At 48.9% G+C, this 12,153-nt stretch overlaps 1 protein-coding gene across 1 annotated transcript in view; it reads right to left on the minus strand.

Moving 5' to 3' along the window:
• Positions 1-10,784, minus strand: part of ABAT (4-aminobutyrate aminotransferase) — a 116,534-nt gene extending 105,750 nt beyond the window's left edge. The window contains exon 1 of the mRNA XM_017533784.2: positions 10,639-10,784. The gene's annotated coding sequence lies outside the window, so the exon portion shown is untranslated. The remainder of the gene's footprint in view (positions 1-10,638) is intronic.
• Between the last annotated feature and the right edge of the window lie 1,369 nt (positions 10,785-12,153).

Raw genomic sequence — 12,153 nt, forward strand, 5'->3', positions numbered from 1 at the left:
TTACAGACGAGATTCTACTACTGATCAGCACAGGAGTTTTGACCTGCTCCGTTTCTGACCTGGGCTGGTTCACCCCTTCTTAGGCAACCTGGTGGTCCCTACCTCCCAAGAGGTCACCATATTGATGCCTAACTAGTGCAGATACATGATTGGCATAGTACATTATGGCCCAGGACACCTGGGCTCAAGCAATCCTCCTGCCTCAGCCTCCCGAGTTGCTGGGACTACAGGCACGTGCTACCATGCTCAGTGGTTACAGCATTTCAATCCTCTTGATCCCATTCCTTTTTTTTTTTTTTAAGATGGGGTTTCACCATGATGGCCAGGCTGGTCTTGAACTCCTGACCTGAGGTGATCTACCCACCTCGGCCTCCCAAAGTGCTAGGATTACAGGCACGAGCCACCACGCCCGGCCATCCCATTCCCTTTAAGGACTGGACGATGATCTCCACTCTGCTTTGTGGTCACTGTGTGACCTTGAGCAAGGCACTGCTCCTCTTGGCTTCTGTTTTCCCACGGGCTTCTGTTTTCCCATGGGTAAAGCCAGGCCAGTGTAGACATTTCAAGAGATAACATCAGGCAAAGATACAAATGACCAATAATGCCTGCAAGATGCATATGCTCAGACACCAATTACATTGTAACAGATGCTGTCAATGTAACTTATCAGCAAAGCTATCCCTAGCTTAGCTCTGAGCGTGGGGTTACAGCTCTGTCCGAAAATAGGCTTTTCAAACTCAAAACTGCACACAATTCACCCTGGGGGTTATTGTTGAAATGCAGATTCACATTCTGTAGTTCTGGGTGGGGCCCAAGATTCTGCGTTTCTACCTAGCTCCTAGATGACGGAATGCTGCTGGCCACTGGATCACACTTTTAGTAGCAAGGTACTAGAATACGGTGGGTCCCACCTTTGAAGGAATTCTCAGCACAGCCAAGGGACAGAGTGCTGGCATGTGGCCGATAGCCAAGGTAACAGATGTTAGCACCTAAATGGGAGACACTGGCAGTGAAGGTGATAGGACCTCTGAGAATGGATAAGGTTGGCAGGGGTCGCGGGGCTGGTCCAGGATTCCTAGAGAACATGGAAATAGAGTTGGGAACATTCTGCCAGGCTGGTGATTCTACTAAATGATAATTCTGGTGGGCAGAGGGCATCAATCTGTTTTGGCAAGCTCTCGAGGGGATTCTGATGCTAAACTTCGAAAACTGCTATGCTAGACAGAGATAAAGGGGTAGGCTATTCTGGAAGAGTAGTGTTCTGTTTTCCCATGATAGAGCTTGTAAATTGCATTCATTTATTCATCCATTCATTCACAAACGCATCCATCAATCTATCGAACCAACAAAGGGGTCGTGTCTGTCCATCCATGCATCCACCCACACCCCTAGCCATCTAACATCTAATACATCCTGAATGCCTCGTGTGTGTGTGTGTGTGTGTGCGTGTGTGTGTGTGTGTGAGTGTGTCCTGTTACACACAAGCATTCTGATTGAAATTGTAGATCTACATGCCTGTCTTAGCCTCTAACCAGTGATTCTCAACCAGGGGCAATCTTGTTCCCTAGGGGACACTTCATAATGCCTGGAGACATTTCCCAGTTGTCACAACTTGGAGGAAGGTATGTTGCCAGCATCTCGTGGCTGGAGGCCAAGAATGTTGCTAAAACCCAGCACAGGACAGCCTTGCTTCCATGTCAATAGTATAGAGGCTGGCCGGAAGTGGTGGCTCACACCTGTAATGCCAGCACTCTGGGAGGCCAAGGCAGGCAGATCACATGAGGTCAGGAGTTCCAGACCAGCCTGGCCAACATGGTGAAACATCATCTCTACTAAAAATACAAAAACTAGCCAGGTGTGGTGGTGGGCATCTATAATCCCGGCTACTCGGGAGGCTGAGGCAGGAGAATCACTTGAACCAGGGAGGCAGATGTTGCAGTGAGCTGAGATTGCGCCACTGCACTCCAGCCTGGACAACAGAGTAAGACTCCATCTCCAAAAAAAAAGATACCAGTCATTGAATTAGGCGCCACTCTAATGTAGGAAGACCTCATTTTAACCTAATTATTTCTGCAAAGACCTTATTTCCAAATTAGGTCCTATTCGTAGGTTCTAGGTAAATGTGATCATGCCACTGCACTCCAGCCAGGGCGACAGAGCAAGACACCCTCTCATAAAAAATAAAAAAAAATAGCTGCAGAGGCTGAGCAACTTTGCAGACTGTGAGTTCCTTATGGGCAGGAGCTGGTATTCTTTTCCCCTTGGTATCCCAGGATCACAAGACAGTATCTGACCTACAGGAGCTGAGCAAATATTTAAGTGGATGAAGAAATAGTGACACAAAGAAATATTTATTTCTATAAAGAACTCTGGGGCAGATGAGGCAGTTCACACTTGTAATCCTAGCACTTTGTGAGGCCAAGGTGGGAGAACTATTCGATCCTAGAAGTACAAAACCAGCCTGGATTAGGGAGACCCCATCTGAACAAAAATGTTTTTTAAAAAACTAGCCAGGTGTGGTGGCACCTGTTGTGCCAGCTACTTGAAAGACTGAGGCAGAAGTATTTGAGCTTGTGAAGTCAAGGCTGCCGTAAGCCTTGATCATGCCACTGCACTCCAGCTTGGGTGAAAAGTGAGACTGTGTGTCAAAAAAAAAGAAAAAAAAAAGAACTCTTACAGCTCAAGAACAAAAAGAACTCAATTCAAAAAGGGGCAAATAACTTGAGTAGACATCTTCCCAAAGATAATATACGAATAACCAGCAAACGCATATGATGCTCAACGTCATCAGTCATTAGGGAAATGCAAATCAAAACCGCAATGTGGTACCACTTCACACCCGCTAGAGTGATGATGATGATGATTGATGATAATAATAATAATAATGATGGAGGCTACGCACAGTGGCTCACACCTATAATTCCAGTACTTTGGGAGGCCGAGGCGAGTGGATCACTTGAGGCCAGGAGTTCAAGACCAGCCTGGCCAATACGGTGAAACCCTGTCTCTACTAAAAATACAAAAAAATTAGCCAGGCGTGATGGTGGCCCTTGTCTCTAATCCCAGCTACTCAGGAGGCTGAAGCATAAGAATCACTTGAACCTGGCAGGTGGAGGTTGCAGTGAGCTAGGATCATGTGATGGCACTCCAGCCTGGGCGACAGAGCAAGACTCTGTCCCAATGAAAGAAAAAAAAAAAAAAAAAAAGGAAACAAGTATTGGTGAGGATGTGGAAAAGTGGGAACTCTTATACACGGCTAGTGGGAATGTAAAATGGTACAGCTGCTGTGAAAAACAGAGTTCCCTTTTTCAAACGTTGAAGAGTTACCACATGACCATCAGTTCCCCTCTTGGGCATATACCCAAAATAACTGAAAACAGGTCTTCAAACCAAACTTATACATACATGTTAATAATAGCCAAAAGGTGGGCCTGGCACACACATGTGGATGACAGTGGTTCATGCCTGTAATCCCAACACTTTGGGAGGCCAAGGCAGGAGGACTGTGTGAGGCCAGGAGTTTGACCCTAGCCTGGGCAACATAGTGAAACCTCATCTCTACAAAAAGTAAAAAACAACAACAAAAAATTAGCCAGGCAAGGTAGTTCATGCCTGTAGTCCCAGCTACTGCTCAGGAGGCTGAGGTGGGAGGATCACTTGAGCCCAGGAGGTCGAGGCTGCAGTAAGCCACCATCATACCACTATACTTCAGCCTGGGTGACAGAATGAGACCTTGTCTCAACAAAACAAAACAAAACAAAACAAAAAATAGCCAAGAGGTAAAACAACCCATATGCCATCAACTAATGAATGGAAAAACAAATTATGGTATATCCATACAAGAGAATATTATGCTGCCCTAAAAAGGAATGAAGTACTAAGTTCACGATACATCACAGAGAATCAGGCACAATAGGTCACATACTGTATAATTCTACTTATATGAAATATCCAGATTAGACAAGTCTGTAGAAACAGAAAGCCAAAGTGGTTTTCAAGGGCTGGGGGAACAGGCAGCAATGGAATAATGGGTGGAATTTCCTTTTAGGATGATGGAAATGGTTTAGAACTTGATAGCAGTGACGATTGCACTCCATTGTGAATGTGCTTAATGTCACCTAAAGTACACTTTAAAATGGTTAAAATTGGCTGGGCAGGTGGCTCATGCCTATAATCCCAGCACTTTGGGAGGCTAAGGTGGGTGGATCACTTGAAGTCAGGAGTTCAAGACCAGCCTGGCCAACATGATGAAACCCTGCCTCTACTAAAAATATAAAAATTAGCCAGGCATGGTGGTGCATGCCTGTAGTCCCAGCTACTCAGGAGGCTGAGTCAGAATCACTTGAACCTGGGAGGCAGAGGTTGCAGTGAGCTGATATCACACCACTGCACCCCAGCCTGGGTCACAGAGCAAGAGTGTCCCTGGCACCAAAAAAAATAAATAAAAATAAAATGGTGAAAATGGTCAATTTTATGTTATGAGTATTTTACCCCAATTTAAAAAATACATTTCTGCATTCAATCAATGCTCCTTGTGTATCTACTGTGTGCATAGGGAAGTGGGCTATGCATTTGGGACACAGGAATAAATGTGATGGATGTGATGGCTGCTCCCAGGCAATTACGGATTGGGAGGAAACTCAACAAACAGCGATGGACCCAGGAAGTCTAGAATGTGGATGATAGGAGTTGGGAGGAAAAGAAATGGTTTTCCTGGCTGGAGGTGGGGGGAGGTCAGGGAAGACTACCTATCAAAGATGCAATGTGAGATAGCTTTTGAAGGAGGAGGAAAACTTGCCCTTGGAGCGTCAATATTATTATTGAAGGGATGTATAATTACAGGCCACATGATGCCATCCCATCCCTGTAAGGGATAAGACAGTTTAATGCATGGAGTATCTAGAGAAAGCAAGGATGGTTAGACCCCAGGGAGGAGGAGCTAGAGCACAGATCCCCTCAGAGTGCTCCCCCAGGCTTTCTGCTAAAAGCCCCTGTACTGAAGCCGTCATGGTGGACCCGAGCGCAGAGTGAAGAAGTGGGCACAACTGATTCAGTCTGTGAAGCCTCAGGAGCCCCCAGCCCCGCTCCTGTCCTTTCTGAAGCTTTTGTCTTCTGCCTCCTGGCAAGGAGCAGGCAAGCAGAGAAAAAGACAGGAGAGACCAGGGGTCTGAACACAAGGTTTTATTTAATCCTCACAGCAGTCCAATAAGGGAGGTTCTACTATTGTCCCCTCCTTCTACCATTTTTTGTTTTCAGCTTTCATGTTTTTTCCTTTGTCTTTTAGCTATTTTAAAGATAGAGAAATGAGGCAATGGGCGATAAAGTGGCTGATCTGAGGTCATCATGTGGTGGAAACCTGATTTAGGTGAGGTCAGTCTGACACCAGCATTTCTCCAGGTGCTCAGAGAAGGAATTCCCCCATGGTAAGGAAGGAAGTGTGGCCTACTAAGATGAGCCTCAGATTCCTGTCTCCTGGTCCCAGAACTATCAGCAAACTCAAAGCTGAGTTTCGCCACTGGCAACTTCTGGTGTGAGCAAGTCTCTCAACCTCTGTGGGTTGTGCTCTGCTCATTTTAATTTTTACTTTATGATTAATATTTAGAGTTTCTCTTTGTTGCCCAGGCTGGAGTGCAGTGGCTCGTTCACAACTCACTGCAGCCTCTAACTCCTGGACTCAAGCTATTCTCCTGCCTCAGCCTCCCAAAGTGCTGGGATCACAGATGTCAGCCACGCGGCCAGTCCACTTTCCTCATTTTTAATGCATGGGAAGCAGGTAGAGATTTCTTTTCTTCTTCCTCCATGAATATGTCCTTATAGATATATACTACCTAGGTCCTTTTAATTCTCCACTTCCCTAACTATCCATGTTCATACGTATTACATGTATCTCTTTCAATAGGCTCATACTGGATATATTGATCTGTGAGTTCATACTGGATATATATATATAAAATATATATTGAGAAATATATATATGATATCAATATATATATCATATGTGTATGATCTATATATCGATATATAAATCTATATATCGATATATATATCAATATATAGATATATTGATATATATATCGATATATAGATATATCGATATATATATCGATATATAGATCTATATATCGATATATATATGTATATATATATTGATCAATATATCATACTGGATACATTGATCTGTGAGTTCATCTTTTTCAGTAAATAATATGCCTCAGGAACCTTTCCAGGTGAGGAATGTGGACCCACCTCATTCTTCTCAAGACTGCTCATTCTCCCACATGAATGCATATACTGTAACGCCTTCCCACACTGGTATTGCAAGCTCTACTGTGGACATTCTTTCCTTTTTTTTTTTTGAGAGGGAGTCTTGCTCTGTTGCCGGGCTGGAGGGCAGTGGCGCCATCTTGGCTTACTGCAACCTCTACCTCCCGGGTTCAAGCAATTCTCCTGCCTCAGCCTCCTGAGTAGCTGGGACTACAGGCATCTGCCAGCAACACTGGGCTGATTTTTGTATTTTTAGTAGAGACAGGGTTTCGCCATGTTGGTCAGGCTGATCTCGAACTCTTGACTTCAGGTGATCCACCCACCTCAGCCTCCCAAAGTGCTGGGATTACAGGCATGAGCCACTGCGCCTGGCTGGACATTCTTAAGTTATCTCAGTGCAAGTGTGAGCGTTTCTGTGCAAGATTTTTCAAAATGGGACTGCTGGACCAAAGGGCATGCCATTCAAGGTAACTAATCTGAAGAAGGCCCAGAACTCAGTTGTTTCTCAATTTCTGGCATGAATGTTTCTTTGATTGGTGGCGGAGAAGGGGTTGATGATCTTAGACAAGTCTTTTAACTTCTGTCAGCCTTCATTTGCTTATCTGTAGAGTGAGAAACAGTGTAATAGACACAACAGTGCTTTGGAGATGATGAGGTCCTGTGTAGACCGGGCACTGTGGCCCATGCCTGTAACTCACACCTGTAACCGCAGCGCTTTGGGAAGCCGAGGTGGGAGGATCACTTAAGCCCAGGAGTTTGAGACCAGCTGACTCTGTCTCTACTAAAAATTAAAACAAAAACCAAACAAGAAAGTCCTGTGTAAATGTAAGGAATTCAAATTGTCATTAACAGGGGCAGGCTCCGCAGCTGGACGCATCCCCTTCTCAACACACAGAAACCAACACAAGGAACTTATGCAAGAAGGGAGCTGTTTTTGGTTTTATTTTTTTTGGAGTCAGGGTCTTACTCTGTCACACAGGCTGGAGTGCAGCAGTGTGATCACGGCTCACTGCAGCTTCGACCTCCCCAGGCTCAAGTGATCCTCCCACCTCAGCATCCCAGGTTGCTAGGACCGTAGGCACCTGCCACCATTCCCGGCTAATTTTTTAATTGTATTTTGCAGAGATGGGTGATCCACCCGCCTCAGCCTCCCACAGTGCTGGCTGTCCAGTATGTTGCCCAGGCTGGTCTCACACAGCTGGGCTCAAGTCATCCACCCACCTCAGCCAGGAAGGTGCTTTATACTAAGTATCAACTATGTTTAAGGCCATGTATTCCACCAGCAGTTCTCAACAGAGAAGGAAAAGGATGATTTAGCTCCCTAGGGCACATTTGGCAATGGCTGCAGACATTTCTGATGGACATGACTCATGGGGTGAGGAGTGTTTCTCAAATCTAGTAGGTAGAGACCAGAGGCACTGCCGAATATCATACAATACGCAGGATATTCCCACAATAAAGAATCCTCCCACTCAAATGTCAACAGTGCCCAAGATGAGAACCCCTCGTCTAGACCTGTTTCTTATCTGATGTCCAACCCCAGCAAACGTCGTTCAAAGATGAGGAACTGAGGCTCAGAGACATGAACGGCTTGCCTTAGGCTCCACAGACAGCCACTACCAGAGGCCAACTCTCTGCTCCCTCTGACTTCAGAGTCTGTGGTCCATTCGGCATGCTGCACTGTCTCTCGGGGAAGACATCGCCTTATCCCCAAGCACCTTAGCCTTGGCAGATTACAGCAAGGGTTACAAGTTTTGCCTTAAAGCATAAGCACCCCCCTCCAACACTTCCGAGTTTTGATAACTTTGCACTTGCAATCATTGTTTCTGCCCATTTTCTGTGTGCTAAATATTTTATGAGGATTAACTCATTTTACCTCAAGGATATGTCACAGAGAGGTTAAGATCAGACACTAAGTGGCAGATTTGTGCTCTAGAGCCAGATAAGATGTCTCCAGGGACCAACCTCTTGGCCTTTCTACCTTGGTTCCCCTCATGCTCTGAACTTCGCCCTGGCAAAGTTGGGTCACAACCACCAATCCTTTTGCTGGGAACCGAGTAGGGGCAGAAACAGAGAGAGCCTCTACTTCAGACTCATCTGTAGGAACTCGGTCCCTGCTGCCCAGCTGGGTGGTCCTAGAGAAACTGCCAGAATTTCAGCTCTTTTCCCCATGCAATGCCCCAGGAGAAAAGACGCAGGGCTCCAGACAGAGACAAGAGGATGTGCAGAGAACTCAAAGCCACAGGGCATGGGCATGGGCTAAGAGGGAGGGGACCTTGTAGGGAAGGAACGTGACATCCTCAGGGCCTGTCCAAAGTTCTTGGAGCAAACCCAGCTATGCAACTGAGGTTCCTGCAGCAGCCTCCACTCCAGCATGATTCTCATTAGCTGCAACTGATCTTATTAGCTATCCTGGGTCAATTTGGATTTTGGCAAGCCTAGATCTGGCAACGGCCTCAATACAGAGATCACACAGGGTAAGCAGGGATGCGCCGACACCCAGGAATGGAATCCACGAGGCAGCCTGCTGGACGACGGCGCTGAGTTCCAGCTCTGCTCCCTCCGGGCTTCATGACCTTCGCAGAGCCTCGGCGCTTTCTCTGACAAGTGGGGACTTGGGGCCCAGCCGTCCCCCAGTCTCCGTTGTAAATGTGAGGACTGGGGCTTGTGTCAGGCATCCTAGCACCATAAGGGTCCTGAAGGGGTTGGGGCCAGCTGTCACCCACAGGCTGTGTGACCTTGAGCAAGTCTCTTCCCCTTTTGTGCCTCTGTGCATTTAACTGTCAAATGAAGGGGCCATGTCTTTAATGTAAAAGCCCTTTTAGGTCGTAGGACTCCAGACCGGGCCACTGACCTCTTCCCAGGACTGACCTTTTTGGGCCTCCAGGAAACACATTTCTTTGTAACTCCACGCCGCAGCACAGGCTCAAAAGAGCAAGGCACGACTCACTGCCTCCCCCTCTTCTGCCTCCCAACCTGACCCACCAGAGAAGAGCTCCCTCCACCCCCTCCTCACTCTGGGTCGCCAACATCCTGTCCCTTAGTCTAGCTTCATCAAAGCAGCAAAGCTAACACTGTCTCCTGCCTAGTGGATAGGCCCAGCAGCACCCATCTTTCTTGGGTGAGTGCTCAGGGAATTCCACCAGGCAATGCCCACAGGTACTTGTGAGGGTACACAGGAGTTTAAGGGGAAATAGGGGCCCTCTTGGAAGAGGACTAGCAGTTTTCTCAGACTGCCTCAAGAGAGGATGCAATGAACACAGGCCTTTGTGCGTGTGTTGGGGCGGGGAGCAGGGGAGAGGAGGTGGGTGGTCCCTGCTTGTCCTGCTGCCTCAGAGGACAGCTCTGCTGTCAGGGTTTGATGACTCCTGGAAAGGTCTCCAGGCCCTGGATCTCAGTTTTAAGAGTTCCAGTCTTACTAAATCTCACTGAACCTCCTCTGGTCTTATCTTGGCCAGGGTGGGTGAGGGAAGGTGAGGGGATACGAAACACGTGGGGCAGCCAGGTGTGGGAATGGAGTTGGATGAGGTGGAGAAGGACAGGATTGGGAGCGGTGGGAGGGTGGTGCAGGGCCTTACTAGGATGGGATTTCAGTGAAAGGGCTAGGGAGGAGTGGAGGGAGATGGATGACCTGGAGGGGTGGCCAGACCTTTGCCCTGCTCCTGAGTATGAAGGTCCCTCATTTCACATCTTTACGGGGTGGGGGCGGAGAGTGGAAATCCCCAAAAGCCTTTAGTGGTGGTGTCAGGGGCCACCCTGCCTCTCTAACGGGTAGGGAGGGGTCTCCGGCAGGGCTCAGGGTGAATCATCTATCTCTCCAGAGCCCAGTATCTTGGGTGGGAGGGTGACTTGCAGAGTCTCTGCTCTGGGATTTTCTTGCCTAACGATGGGGGGAGAGCTCTCATTTGTCATGGAGGTGGAGGTCACTGTAGTTTATGAGCTGAGAACACCCCCATTATTCTGAAAGAGAAGGGATAAGGAAAACACCCAAACTTAGTTTTTTAAGGACGGGGAAGGGGCATCAGTCTCCCAAGAGGTGAGGGGGCTCTAGAGACCTAGGAACTACTTTTGGGGGCCACATTCTATCTCAAGGGGTAAAAGGGAGAGGACTTCTGCCTACAGCTGGGGCCAGGAGGAGAGGCCTATTTCTGAAGGAAAAACGAAGGCATTTTGCTCTCTGGGGGGTGGGAGCCCCTCTCTTTTCGGGGGAGGGGCCCCGCGTCTTGGGAAGATGAGGGCTCCCTTTCTAGGAGAAGATGCCCCGGTTTTGCTTCCTGGGGGCAGGGCAGTAGGACCTCCTCTAGAGACCTAGAGACCTCCTGTCGGCTCCCCTCGGAAGGGCCCGCCCCAAGCCACCGGGCGCCTCGAGCTCACCTCCAGGCCCCGGCTCCGATCTGCGGGCTCCGATCCCCCGGGTTCCGACTAGCGAGATGCGCGCTCCGAGTTCCGGCAGCGCAGGGTGTCTGCTCGGCTTCCCCCAGCGACTCACCGGACTCTCTGGCTCCGTCGAGCGCCCCAGCCAATCAGCGCCGCCGGCCCCGACCCTCGCTCTCGCCGCAGCCAATGGGCGCGCCCGCCACGGGCCACCGCCCCCGGGAGGGAGGGGCAGGCGGGGCGGGGGCAGAGTCCAGCCTCCGTGGGCTGGGTAGACGGGGGCTGGGGCGGGACCGACTCGGGGGCTGGGAGGAGCGACCGCGAGGGCTGGGAGGTAGTGCTGGGGCTAGGGAGGAGACGGCTGAGGACCCCCGTCAAGTTGTGGGGACCCCCGACCCTCTGGTGGGGGCAGCTCCATAGGTTGATTTAACCTGGATCTTAATGGGCCCTTTACACCCTCAGGGCTGCAAGCGAGTGTAGCTGCGGAACGGTTTCCTTTGCTGCAGAGGGAAGGAGCGTCCCACCCTCCTCACCTCACTCCCCACCTCGGCGCTCAGGGCCCTCCTAGCCCTTCTTGCTGCCAGAGACTTTCCTCTGCTTGGCCCCAGCGCTCCGGAAAACAAACAGGGCGCTGGGAGTCAGAGGTGGCTTCTTCTGCATGACCTGGGGCAGGCAGGTCACTGCGCCTCCTGATCCTCAGTTTCCTGAAATTGGGACAACAGAGATTGTACCTCCTTCGTGGGTATAAACAAGACCCTAGATGTGATGAAGGTGCCTTTCCACCATTGTAGAAAATGCCTCGTGGAAGCTAGTTAATGCTCAGGTGTGACGGATGGATAGCCCCCACAGCTTTCTAGAGGTATTTGGAAAGAGGATGCAATCTTTCAGTGAGAAAATCAAAGACACAAAGAACTGCTCATCAAGACAACAGGCAATCGCCAAGTGCTCATAATGAGTGAATGGATGGATGGAGATTACAGACCTTAAAAGAGGCAGAAAGAGTTCAGCTTGGTTCTCCCCACTCAGCCTGATCACTGACAACTTGGTCAGCTGGAGTCTCGAACCCTGAGGTCTCTTCTGCGGCTGTCCATGAATCCGGGCTGCCCTATCTCTGATTAGACAAGAGCTATAGTCCTTGAAATTAAGGAATTAACATAAACATATAAATAGAAAGCTGCCAAACAAATCATTCACTTCCTAGTGTCACCTCTGGGGACCCTCCCCCCAACAAATACACACAAAGCAGTAAATAAGAATAATTGAGGCCTAGCACAGTGGCTCATGCCTGTAATCCCAGCACTTTGGGAGGCTGAGACAGGCAGATCACTTGACTCCAGGAGTTCGAGACCAGCCTGGCCATCATGGCGAAACCCTGTCTCTACTAAAAGTACAAAAATTAGCCGGGGGTGGTGGCATGCGCCTGTAATCCCAGCTACGTGGGAGGCTGAGGCATAAGAATCGCTTGAACCCAGGTAGGCAGAGGTTGCAGTGAGGTGAGATGGCACCACTGCCTCC

This window comes from Cebus imitator, unplaced genomic scaffold, assembly GCF_001604975.1.
Source record: "Cebus imitator isolate Cc_AM_T3 unplaced genomic scaffold, Cebus_imitator-1.0 Scaffold4, whole genome shotgun sequence".
Classification (NCBI taxonomy): Eukaryota; Metazoa; Chordata; class Mammalia; order Primates; family Cebidae; genus Cebus; species Cebus imitator.